Genomic DNA, 13,061 nt, shown 5'->3' on the forward strand with positions numbered 1-13,061 from the left:
TATAAGAGAAATAAAAGTTACGGTCCTCGAGCCCAAAAAGCCTATAGTAGAGAGTGTCAACACAGGCACATATGAATTAACTGGAGAACAATTACAAACAACTTACAGTATTACTCAGTGCCAAGTAATGCAGAACTGATGGCAGCCATCCAGAATCTACTGTTGGTAAAGCCATCCTGCCTTACTTCTTGCCAATCCCGCTAAACTGATGACGTTTTTAGGAAATATGAAACATTTAGAGAAGACTCTAGCCTCAAATTTTTATGTTTTTAAAATACATTGCTGCCCATATTTAAATACCACTAACAAGCTTTCACTCAAAAAGGAAACAGTATCAAAAAAGCATTGGACTGGACATTGGGCTTTTGTCTTTGTAAAAGCACTTAACAACTGGGGGACACAGTGAAGATCATTTAAGCATCTAACATTGTGGTTCCTGATTTGTAAATTATGGATAATGATTCATTCAACAAATATTTACTGAGCACTTAATAAGTGTTGGACACTGCCTTAGTCAATAGGAATATAGCAGTGAACAAAAGAGACAAAGTCCCTGCTCTTATAAACAGTAGACATACAATAAACATATACTCAATCAAGATGGAGATGTAAATCCGGTGGAAAAAACGTAAAGCAGGATAAGGATTGAAGAAATGACACTTAAACGGGAAGGGAAACTGCTATTTTACATAGAGTGCTCAAGAAGATCTCTTTGGGAAGTGGCTTGTACTTCCTTCTGTGTGTGTGTGTGTGTGTGTGTGTGTGTGTGTGTGTGTGTGTGTGTATCTGCCTGCTTGTCTGGAGGAAGAAGGGAGGAGGTCAAATAACTGAAAATATGTTAAAAGTGTTTGGTAAATTACTCAGAACTATGTGGACAGGAGGTATTATTATCTTTATTGTTATTGCAGACTAAATCATTTGTGGTAAAGTGTTACAGTAGCAATAGAAAACTAATACAGTGATAGAATAAAAACATCCCTGAACTTGAGATCTGTCACAATTTTGCCCCTACCCTATGCTCTCAGGATAATCTCAGGAAAATCACTCTACCTGTTTCCTTCCCATAAAGTGAAATTATACCTGCCTTACAGTGTTGTTATGAAGACTGAAGACAGACTCAGTTATTCATGTGAGCACTTTGTAAAGTGTTTTGTGTTATACAAATGTTAGGTATAAAACTTTAACTTAAGGTTTTCTTACTGAGGGCGACAACTAGAATGAAGACATCTGTCCTTAGTGTGACAATAAAAATTACACTATAACCACCTCTGTAACAAACATGTTGTTTTAGAAGTGGCCAACTGCAGGGATGACCACCCAGCACATTTGTCACAACGTTCCCTCCATCACCCAAATGAACATGGATAATTGATTGCAACGCTCTCTGCCTCAGAACCAAGGCACAGTTTTAGAATCCTTCTTAACCCACCTTCAGGGAGTTGCTATCCACCGACTAGAGCTGGCATGAAAGAAGAAACATAGAAAATGTGGTGGCTTGGCCACCATCATGGGCATCAGCTGTGAGCTTGGTGGAAATGCGGATCCTCAGACCACCCCAGACCTACTGAATCCGAATCTGCATTTTGACAAGATCCATGAGTGTCTGCTGTGTACTAGTTGGAGTGGTTTGAATCCCAGCTGTGCAAGTTACTATTACGTGACCTCAAGCAAAGTGTCTAAATCATCAAAGCCTGTTTTCTTCTCATCAATAAAATGGAGAACACCCGCTTCATTGGGTTGTTATGAGAATTAGAGAGGCTGCGTAGAAGGCAGTTTGCACAGTGCCTGCCAACAAATACTCAGTTAATAATAGTTCTTTTCATTGTAGCATGCTGCACCATCTACAGTTGCTAACCACACTACACATCCATTCAGTATTGCTGGAGCCACTCAGCAGGAAAGATTTCCAAAGCCATCCATGCCCATGGAAGGGAAGGTGGTGGTGATTCGGGGAGGGGTACAGGAACACTGTCAGCGATGCCACCCCCAAATACACAGTATACTGTTCATTTTGCAACACGTATGAAACGTCAGATAGTCTCCTGGATTTCAGATCTTCACAGTACATGGTTTTATTAGAAACCGTCTGCTAGAGTCTAGACATAGCCATGGAGTCTGATGACCTGTAGGAGGGAGAAAGGACCACAATCCCTGCGGAGATGCTCTCGGCCCCAGCCCTCTACCTTAATTCCCTTCTGAACTTTCCATCGTTGCTGGTTTCCTTGCAACAGAACAGTAACCTGCCCGCCCCAGCCCAGCTACCCCCCGCTGGCGCGCAGCAGCCTCCGGGGCATCCCCTGCCCCCAGACGGAGAAGGCTGGGCTGGGGCGCGGTGGGGGCGGAGCTCGGTCTCCTGCTGCTACGGCTGTGGCTGCCGCCGCTGCCTGCGAAGCTGCCTCCCCTTGCTTGGATGCTCAGGCCCCACAGCGCTGCCCTGCGTGGACAGATGCGCGCACCCGGGCCTGACAGATGAGCAGCCCCACACCTGAAATCCCACCTCCATCTGGCTCTGTGCCCAGCGGCCCCCGCTGCAGTCCCGCGGTGGGGGCGGCCCCGCGGTCTCCGCCCGGCTTCAGCGCGCCGCCTCTGCTCTTTGCATAGTAATTTCAGTTCCTGCAAGCACCCAGCTCGCTCCCGGAACAGGTCTGAAAAGGACCGCCGCTCCCGAGCACACCGAAGCCATCCGTGTGGCGCCGAAAACCGCTGGTTGGGATATGCGACGGGAAGCCCCCGCCACAGCGCAGGCAGTGCCCCCGCCGCTCTGGGGAGAGCCGGGAGACAGCAGGTAGGCGACCCACGGCCGCGGGAGAAGACTCCCCCGGAGCCACCTCTGCCCAGCGTCCAACCCCGGGGGACCCGAGCAGAGGCGTGTTTGGTACTGATGGGGAATGGATTCGGTCCCATATTTTGTCTGGTGATGCTTCGCCTGTTGCTCTTGTCTCCATCCCATCCTGTGCTCCAGGAGGGACTGTCTTTCTCGCAGATGATAAATTTCTCTGCAAGGTCATTGCTCCCTTAGGCTCTGGCTTTGAAGGTAAATGAGAGAAGACACTTATGTACTTGTTCCTGGGCAGGGGGGATTTATAATCAATGGGGTCTGCACACTATGACTATCGCAATACGTGTGTGTGTGTGTGTGTGTGTGTGTGTCAATACTACATTGGCATGTTTGTCATTTTTCTGAATATTCCCTTTAAGGTCAAAACATTATAGTTATATATAATATATATGCATTCATGTGTGTATATACAAACATATATTTAATATATATCATATAGCTCATATATATTGTATGATCTATATAATATATATGTGTATATATATACACATATATATATGTAGTCTTTCTTGAGATAGGCAGAGAGAGAAGAAGAAGGGCTAGAGGTTGATAAGGAGAAATCACTGTAGAGACCTGTTCAGTATCTAGAGGTGAACTTTGTAACCAGAATAAATCAGGGTCAATACTAGAGGCTATATATATAAATGGTTCTTTGGAGATGTATTTTAGAAAATATCTGAAGATTACCGTCAACCGATACACACAACAGATCTTCATGCTATCCATGCAGATCTAAAAGATATAGATAAAATTTAAGACGCAACAGTGGACAGTGAAAGGGAAAAAATAGAGGGGTACCTAGACACTGGAAAGTGAATTTTGGATGGTGGCAAGGCAGCAAATCTTTGTCTAAAGGGCCTTCTGGATGGGCATTGGGAGAAATCTCTGCTTGGAGTGGAGGCAGTTCAAGGTTAAGATGATCTGAATGACCAGAAGGCAGCAAAGGCGGTGGGGCTATAGCAACGGTTTGGAGGGGGAGGGTAACACAGGAGCTCTGAGAGTCACCAAGAAGCAAACACCTTTTATTAAGATACCTTCTTCTTAAAGCAATACCTTGGATATACTCCATCTAAATATTTTTCACAACACATTTGTTAAAGATCCATTGGTCCATGTTTGCATTTTGTTTTTGCAAGGAATCTGGGTCATGGTGGGACTGGAAGAAACTGAAGTGTTTACAACACCAGGAAGATTTGGAGAGAGAGTTGATTAAGGCTTAGCTTCATGAAATATTTACACATCCTTTGCGTGGGCTTTTGTTTGCTCTTGTTGGTGCTGCTGCATATTTTACTTTGATAATGATTTGAGTGTACTTCTCCCAAATATGCTTATTTTCCAGTTATAAACTATTCTTTCTTTTCCATTGTGTTCTCCATTGGCCTGCCCTGAGTAACAATTGTGGGAATAAAGATACATGAGTCACAGCATAAAGAAGAAAATCTTCTCTGTTGCTATCTGCAAATGGCAGGACTTTGCATTCAAGAATGTTCTTTTGAATTAGAATCACAAAGAACTTTTGTCAAGTTTGTGTGTGTGTGTTTAGTGGGGAGAATAGGTTGTGGATTTATAAACAGAAAAAAAAAGTAGTAATTGCCCTTGCAAATCTAGATGTCATATCATTGGAATTTATTTTGGAAACAGTACAGAGGAAGTCATGGAGATCTATGTAGAGTGTGTTGTGGTACAGTGAGGCTTCACCTAATCACTAACTAGACTTTTATGAAAATGATGAGGACAAAAATCGTAAGTGCATAGCTTAGTATGTGAAGTAGAAGTCTGAAGCATAACATGAATCAAACCAGTCTCAATTAGAGATAGGGGTGGGTTCCAACAAGCTGTTTTTAAAATTTGGACTTGTTTTGATTGTCTCAGTACACTTGCCCAATACACTTAATTATTTGTCCCTGCAACATTTCCTTGATGGTGCCTCAAATATACTTAAAAGAATATATTAGCTATCCTTCACTGTATGCATTTCCAGTCACAAAATCTGTAGCTCAGGGGAAGCACTGAAATATTGGTCATGGAATCTCAAAATCATAAAAGATTGGCCTCAGGGAGTCAAGACATACAATTCCAGTCCCAGCTCACTCTTGAGCTCTTTCAGTGGCAGCTGTTTCCACCCTTTATGCACTCATTCATTGATCCATTCATGCATTCAATGTACGTTTATCCTGAACTAAACATGGTACTAGACTGTGGAACTGAAGAGTGAACGAGACACAATCTCAGCCTGCAAAACTTGGGAGATGGGGAGAAACAGTTAATGCCAAGGTGAGCACACAGTGTTAGAGAAGCCAAGTTGTGGAGGGGGAGAGGACAAGGTCAGTTCCCAGGGACCTGAAGGACGACAGAAACTAGTCCAGTAAAGAGGACAGAGAATGACAGTCCTGGTACCGTCATTCTTTGTATATTGGTACCATGACCCAATATACAAAGTCCCAAGAACAAGTAAGTAGCTCGAGGTGATTGAAAAACTGTGAGTAGGTAAAAATGGACAGATGGGGGTAGAGAAGGAAGTGGATCCATCCTCAGACTGAAGTCCAGAAGAGCCGTTAACTCATCTGGTCAGTCAACTATTTGATCCAGAGAAGTTAAGGAAATGCATTCATTTTGAGGCTCTATGTTGTTCACTTTACCCAAGTTTATATGCTTCAAATATCTAGAAGTCATATTTACCTTAATTTACAATAGCCTGTTTAAAAGAGAGATGTTCTTGAGAAAGTCATAATTCTCTGTGCGTCAATTTCTTCGTGTATGAAATGTCTACCTACCATCTACTTTGCATATTGTGAAAATAGAAGAGAATGAGGGAATGCAGATTTGGCTTTTACAGAGATGAGTTTTATAGAAATGCAGGGAATCTTATTTTTATGACCACAGTGCTCAGGGCAAAAGGATGAAAAATACTGTCTATTCTAACCCATTTCATTGTCCCAGATGACTCCAAAAGAGAAACTGACTGAATAAAAAAGTAACTCAGGAACATGGGCTAAAGAGAGACCAAAAAGCCACATACAATTTAAAATTATTTTTAAGTGAAGGAAATAAATGCAACAGTTCTACAGTATTCAAGAAGTGCCCTTCTAGAACTGGTCATAACCCATGTGAATACTGTTTACTGCGCATGAAATCATTTTATTTTTGAAAAAATAGAGTAAAACAGAACAGAAGGGTAAATAAGTATTGTTCATTGAACTTTTTCATTAAATGTATATTTATATGTAAGTACACACTGAACTATGATGTAAAAACATATCTTATTATGCATCATGTTCCCCCAAATCTGAAAGTTACTGCTTTAAGTGATACAAAGAGATCCTTTCAGTTTGCAAGGCCCCAAGAGTCAACGAGGAGATTAGATACACAAGCATTCACACAAAATTCTGAATAGCAGAATTGCCTGGAGAAAGGCAAAACATTATGACTTACCAGGAAATTCGTGGCAGGAAATTCATGGTCATACAGTTAGAGGAGAAGGAGATCCTTGGGTACTGAAGTAGACTAGACAGACTTCAGAGAGCAGGTGGAACCTGAGCTAGTTTATGAAAGATGGATCGATATGGGTCGGCAGTGAAGGTGATGATACAGAGGGAGGAGGTAAAGAATGAGGTGGTGTAATAGGCTTATTTAAGAATCATTTAGAAAAAGTGAAAATGAACATCAAGCTGTGGAAAGAGAATTGCAGCAGAATTTCTGTTTAGACGAAAATATCACTCAGGAGTTGCTATTTATTTTATATCTAAGATTTATTTTCCTCATATGGCTACTTTAAGAATATCTGGACAGATTGGCCATAACGTCATAACCCTGTCATTTCCTGCCATCTTTTTATTTCTTTTGCAATAATTTCCAGGCTAGGCCTTGTTTCGATTGAATGTCATGGTTGAACTATTAAAATTACATGATACACCACCCTGTAGCATGAGTATTTCATTTCTCAGAACACAAGTACAGTCTTTAGCACAGGGGGCAAGGGTGATCAGGTGACTGTCAGTAGTTAAGCAAATCCTTTTATTCTCTTAAGCAAGTCTCCTTTCGTGAGTCCCTCATAGGTGCCAAGTGCTGTGCTAAGCACTGACTGCCCTGTGAAGGTGAACCAGACCACTCAGTGCCCAGAACCCCAAAAGGAAGGGCAGAATCTGCTCGATTTTCTCTTCCAGATGCCCTGTGACTTGTCCATCATGTTAGTTAAATACAAACAGTCCCCAACTGAGGATTGTTTGACTTAACGATTTTTCAACTTTCCAATGGTGCAAAAGCCAGATGCATTAAGTAGAAATTATACTTCGAATTTTGAATTTTGATCTTTTCCCGGGTTAGCAAAATGCGGAAGATACCCTCCCGTGATGCTGCACAGCGGCAACGAGTGGCAGCTCTCAGTCAGCCCCACAAACATGAGGGTAAACAACTGATCGTCTACACTGTATTCACTGTGTTAGAGGATTTCCCCCCACTGTAGGCTAAGGTGTTATGAGCATGTTTAAGGTGGACTTGGCTAAGCTATGGTATTCGGTGGGTTAGGTGTGTTAAATACATTTTCAACTTGCGATATTTTCAACTTAACAATGGGTTTATCTGGATGTGACTCCACCTTAAGTCCAGGAGCATCTGTATTTAAATATATTTGTATCACTTTTAGAAATTAATATCAGAGTATTTTGTGATAGCCTAATAGTTATTTTGAGGAGATAAAAATCAGAGAACAAAGTCTTTACTTGTGTTTCTGAAAACCTTTTTTGGGCTTCTTGCAGCTCTTACTGTCTTTGCCATGGAATAAAACCATGTTATGATATTGATATCCTTTAACAGAAAGCTATACCTTTAACCAGAAGAAGAGTGCCAATTAAAATAGAGACTCATGTGCTTGAATAAGTTGATTTGGAGTGCAGTCAAATATGGAAATTCACTTTTTTATAGAGATGTCCTGGACTCCTATTTTCATCTTCCTTCTCCACATCAGAATATTTACATTAGTGATAATCTAACTTTTTTGCATAAGAGTCAAGACTGGAATAATAAAAACATCTAGTGGCTGCATTTGAATTGAAAAGATGTTTATTGAATTTCATGGGGAAAAATGTGTATACCCTATCAATTTAGATTACTTATTGTCTTGAATGCCAGGGAGAAAATTTTTCACAACTTTTTAGCGAGGTATGTTGAAGTTGGCAACACAGTAACAACTTTGTAATTTTTCATGTCTGTAATTAGATTGTTGACTTTATTTTGAACCAAGCAACGTAATTTGGGGCCTGAATTATTATTGCCAAGCAATAATAACTGACCCTTAGCTGGAAGGTTAAATGCTATAACCTGTTGACTCTGAGTACAAATCTGGAAAGTAAGGCTTAGCTAAGGGGTGAAGAGCAAAGCTTAAAGAGAAGTCTCCAGAGTGAGGAGGGGCAGGGACTCAAAATATTCTTGCAGCCCTTCCTCCAAAATTTTGAGTCAATTCAGTGAGTCTTTCTAAATGACAATGCAGTAATCTCTGTCCCCAGGGTCTGATGTGGCAGAAAAATTGTGGGGATCAGCTGTGTGATCTGAGGCAAGGCACTTTCTTGGCTTCACACACCAGATTCAATTTAAAAATGATAATTATTGGACCCCACACCCCGTGAATACCCAAGCCACCCCCAGGAAGATTGCTTTAGTCAGTCAATAGTCACGGCCTATGACGCTTGCAGAACCAAGCAAACCCTGAAAAGAACCTCAAGCCTACGGAGTGAAAATCTATAGTCACGGGCGCCTCCATGGTCCACAGTGCTGTTGCTAATTCAGTAACGGACAGCTGGACAGAGAGCTCCAGAGCTCTTTTAAAAAATTACATTTGCATCTACTAATTTCTGGAGGAAAAGGAGTTGCAGAGAATCTTTTTTTAATCCTGAATTACAAATGGTCTGACAAAGGGGGAGATCTAGTTTAGGCAGAATCATCAAAGTGTTTTATGTGGGTGGATTCTTGATTGTTTTTTCAGGATATTGATTTCTAAATAGTCTAAAATTAGAATAACCACATTGTGATTATGAGACACTCTTCTCTTTCTTATAAAGTACAACTTTGGGTAAATTAAATGCTTGAGGGAGTTCAGTGTTTGTGGCCACTATATTTTCTGAGTAATCAGAGTATCTTTTTTGTTTCAATTCTTGTCGATCATTTTTCTAAAATGTAATAGTGTGTGCCTATGTGTCTGCCTTAATAAGTACAGTATGGCAAAGGGCATCAGGATTCTGAATTTTGCGTCGCCTTTGGGATTTTACTCTGAATTATGACTGTGTAGTACAGGGCTACTGAATATAATGTAGACATTTTAAATTATTTTTCTTGTTTACTCTAATATGAATATGCTTTCTCATGATAGACTTTTAAAAAAATGTGTTGTTCAAAAATACAAATGTTATTTGATTCACTGTGGGTTCCACTTTGTTGACTTTGGTCTTTTCCTGTGCCATTACATTCTTTTGGAATGCTCATTTCTTCATCCTAAATCAGTCTCTCAAGCCCCTCCAAACAGGGTTTAAAGCTCAGTTACTTCAGCAACTTCTCCGTGATTCTTACTGTTTCTAACGACTATTTTATACATGGCATGAATTTTACTTTACATTTAGTTGTGTTGGTCTCTAAGCATGTCTTTCTTTGATTCCTATAAATTATTTCTCCTTGAAAACTGCAGGTAAAAATGAAGCAAGGAGAATATTTGTGTTAGTAAGAATTTTAATCAGACCTGAAGTTAATAAATGGATGTACATTTCCCCTGCATCCTTGAATGAGTAAAAATTGCTTGTGACAAATGGATGTGAAGGATCCATCTTGTTTTCACATGGAACATGTTCTGAAAGCAATCAGAGAGCAGAAATCTGTCAATGTCTGGGTCAGGGACTAAGCTCTGATTAAGCGAGTGAAAATGCCTGGGCAACCTCCTTTCACATGGGGGATGATTTCTTGTCTACACATATAGATTCTCAGAGTAGAAGAATGCTTTGCCATGAGCATCTCAGAGACTTGGTGCACTTCACGTCACTTAACCTGCCCAGAACTCAAGTTTGAGGATGTACGTACCAGATCAGAGATTGGAAACTGGCAGTCTATGGGCCCAGCAGGAAGGTCATATTTTATTTGGCCTGCAGGTATTTATTTTTAATTAAGCCAATAGTTAAAAATCAGATGATCTATTACAAAAAAAAGAAAAAAGAAACATCAACCCACATTCTCTAGGCTGGTACTGCATAACAGTGCGTGCTACCTCTTTATTACACTGCTGTCTCCACTACTCCCTATTGCTCTCTGACGTTGAGGCTTCATATAAGTCCCTTCTACTCCACAGCTGCACTTATTTGTGCTAGCTACCTGAAACCCACAAGTATTGACTAGGTAAAGCCTGGACTAGCTGTTTTCTCAGTAACATTGAGCTCTGTAATGCTCTGACTGTACTCATGAAATTAATGTAACTGTATAAAGACTTTATTATACTGAATGTAGTTAACTCCCATAAACTATAGTGAGCGTCTAAAAGGTTTCCATCATCAAAATATGTAGATTCTATGAAAGCTAATGAATACAGACTGAGTTGACCAGGTCTGTTAGTAAAAGTATAGTGGAAATTTATTTATTTGTTTGATTACTTGCTTTTTACATATGTAGTAACATATAGCCAAAAAAAAAGAACAGTGTTAACAATAATTTATGTATTCTTTAACTTGACCAATGACTACAATTTTGCATTGGATTGCCTTATGAATTTTTAAATGCACCATATCTTTATTTTATGTACAACTCTTTAGGTATACACCAAACTTACAATAAATAGCCTCTTAAAAGCCTCGGAGCATGTCTCAGAGTTCCAAGCAATGTTGCCTTCTATTTGGTAGGCCTGGCAGTCAAGACTAAACTGTCAGAAGTAGTATTGATGCATATCCCAGTTTGTAGCTGTGTCTGTACACCTGAGAAACGGTCGTCAACCGATGGCAATTGGCTATGCTTTCAACCCATCACTGAAACTAGTCAGATCACTGCACAGCACAGTTGGGCCACTTAATAGTGTGGAACTGCTCTGTTAATGTGGTTAGAAATGAGGTGACTGTTTCAGGGCTGATTTATTCGTGTGGTAAATCAAGACAAATGGCCCTTCTGAGACAACAAGATGGAAAACTCAGGCACATCTCTAAAGTGGAGCAAACTCTTAACAGTAACAGCTCTCTGAACTCTCTTATTCTTTCTCAACTTCTGCTGCCACTTTCCTGCCTCACGCACACTTCACTACATTCCACCCCCACCTCATGCCTCCTACTTTACTTCTAAAAACATCCTCGCATTTAATTATTAATCCTAAAGTGTCGGTGCTTCAACATCTTCACTCCAGGGAGGTGCTGAGAATAGTGTCAGTGAAGGCCAACGGAGGACACAGTGCTACATAGTCTCTGTACTTTCTTTAGAGAGAGTACATTTCCTTGTAGAGGGATGTCCCAGTCTTTAAGTATTAGATGTCATATCACCGGAAAGGTATTGATAATATGTAAAAGCCCATAGACATTAAAATTCTTCAGGGATAAAGTTAATTTTTCTAAGTGAATTTAAATCACATAAACTTAGTTACACTGAAACTTTGATTCTCTCTTATGAAGAAACTGTTCTCCTGTTTCCCTGGTGGTTTTTTGATGTCTAACATTGTAATGATGGGTTTTTAAAAGATCATCCCTCTGGGGTTTGTGGCTTTTGAGTCGTGAGTCTAAGTCTCAGGAAGAACGATCAAAGTTTTAATAACCTGAGCTGGATTGGATTGCGAGTACATCAGTACTTCTGCTTTGTAAATCAAGGAAAAGCATTCCTTAAACCGAAAATAGGGGTTTATTTAGGAGACTGTATTTATTTCACAGACTGTGAAAGGGGGTTGGCAGAAGGCCCTGATATGGGAAGACAGATGCTTGGATAGTTTAATACATTTGTACTTGAGTACTTGATATATATGTTAGATTCTGTGATATATGCTAGGGATTTAAAGTTGAATAAAATTATTTGAGAGTCTGAACTCTCAAAATTCCCAGGCACTAGACTACATAAACTTATTAATAAATATGGCTCAGCAAAGTTAGAGCGGGCTCTTTTACTGGTCTGGATCTTGGGAATTCCCCAAGCAGCCTAACGAACCAGACTCCTTTCTCTGTCCCAACCAGGCCGCCCCTGTACCTCTCTCTTCCTTCCTGTAGGCCCTCCCTAGCAATTCAGCTTAACTTCCGTTCCTCTTCACAGCTTCACCACCTGCTCACCATACCTGGGTCCCTTTCTTCCCAGCCAGGCCACCTTGAAAATGACAGGAGTCTTTTCCACACTATTCTTTCTTAATGTCATTAAAAATAAAAATATGGACACATTTTCTACTTTACTTTTCTACTTTATGCTGATAAAAACAACTAAGAAACAGAGGGTAGCAAAAGTGACCAAGATGGGGCAAATAACAGATTAAGAAATCTCCTAAGTTTCTGCTGGTGGCTAATCCATATACTCTAGGAAATTTCCTCCTCCTAAGTATACCACAACCTCAGTATAACTTTTCATCCCCCCCTTTTTTTCTATTCAAGAAAACATCTACAAATGTAAGTGAGATGAGTGAAAGTAACGTTATTATAGAAATTACTTTATTAAGATTAGAATAACTGACATTACAGAAAACTGCTCTAAATTATTCTTTTAATAAATCATTTGCTGTCATTGGTACTTTATCATTGCTCGTAAATGTTTGTGACACACTAGTGTATTTTGAGATGGTTTATAGGCCACTCTTTTAGATTATTGCTTTGACCCTCAAGAATCACCTCCACCCTGGAGGAATAATCTTGAATCCGATCATTATTGGGTAATGTACCCATTTCAAAATACTGAAAATATCTGGCTGTTTTCATAGCTGCTCAGTGAAATATCCCGTGCTCTCATGCTACCTTTTCTTTCTAAGGTGGTTCTTATCACTTTTCCCTGGTCTTCCTCTCCAGGGTTAGATGCCTGGAAGTTCAAGTGGTAATTCATGTCTCTGGAATACCTGGTGAATGATTGCATCTCTGTGTATGTATTCTAACTGCGAGGTGAACTTCCTTGCCTTGCTACCCAGAAGGTAGTGGCACAGAGGAAATAAGAGAACATGCGGGTACCTAGATTACAGAACTAATGCTGACAAGTGGAAAAGAACAAAAGGCTAAACAAATAAATACATGGGGGAAAAGAAATAAAGCGA

General features: G+C 40.3%; 1 protein-coding gene across 2 annotated transcripts in view; it reads left to right on the forward strand.

Annotated features, from left to right (window-relative positions):
• Window positions 1–858: 858 nt before the first annotated feature.
• The window catches only part of GPRIN3 (GPRIN family member 3), a 65,578-nt gene continuing 53,375 nt past the window's right edge, over window positions 859–13,061 (forward strand). The window contains exon 1 of one of the 2 annotated variants that reach the window (XM_019741138.2): window positions 859–2,785. The gene's annotated coding sequence lies outside the window, so the exon portion shown is untranslated. Of the gene's footprint in view, window positions 2,786–2,843; window positions 3,035–13,061 lie in introns of those variants that run through there. The other variant, XM_074323562.1, reaches the window with a different exon arrangement.

The sequence above is a fragment of the Rhinolophus sinicus genome, linkage group LG02 (assembly GCF_036562045.2).
Source record: "Rhinolophus sinicus isolate RSC01 linkage group LG02, ASM3656204v1, whole genome shotgun sequence".
NCBI classification, from domain to species: Eukaryota; Metazoa; Chordata; class Mammalia; order Chiroptera; family Rhinolophidae; genus Rhinolophus; species Rhinolophus sinicus.